Here is a 310-nt window from a genome sequence, read left to right as displayed (position 1 = left end):
AAAAAAAAGGGTTGAACAGTACGTCCTTAGGTGATGAAACTCCTCATCCTGGCGTGCGTTTGTGCCGCACGGCCGTCGTGAAGGCCTTGCTCGCAGCGTTGCACGCCGGCCTTGTTTTGCTACTGTACGGGGTGGCGGGAGCAAAAGTTGCCGGAATAGTTGGGATTTGAACACCAGGGAACTGGGACACGTGCTGGGCTGCTGTTGTGGGAGCTGTTACTCAATGGACAAACAACCATCCCCGCTGACGAACCTTTTTTGGGGGGGGGGGGACTTCAGGGAACTGGCACCGGCGGCCAGAGACCCGCTC

This window comes from Calidris pugnax, unplaced genomic scaffold (genome assembly GCF_001431845.1).
Source record: "Calidris pugnax isolate Ruff unplaced genomic scaffold, ASM143184v1 scaffold162, whole genome shotgun sequence".
Taxonomy (NCBI): domain Eukaryota; kingdom Metazoa; phylum Chordata; class Aves; order Charadriiformes; family Scolopacidae; genus Calidris; species Calidris pugnax.
This window is presented reverse-complemented; position numbering follows the sequence as displayed.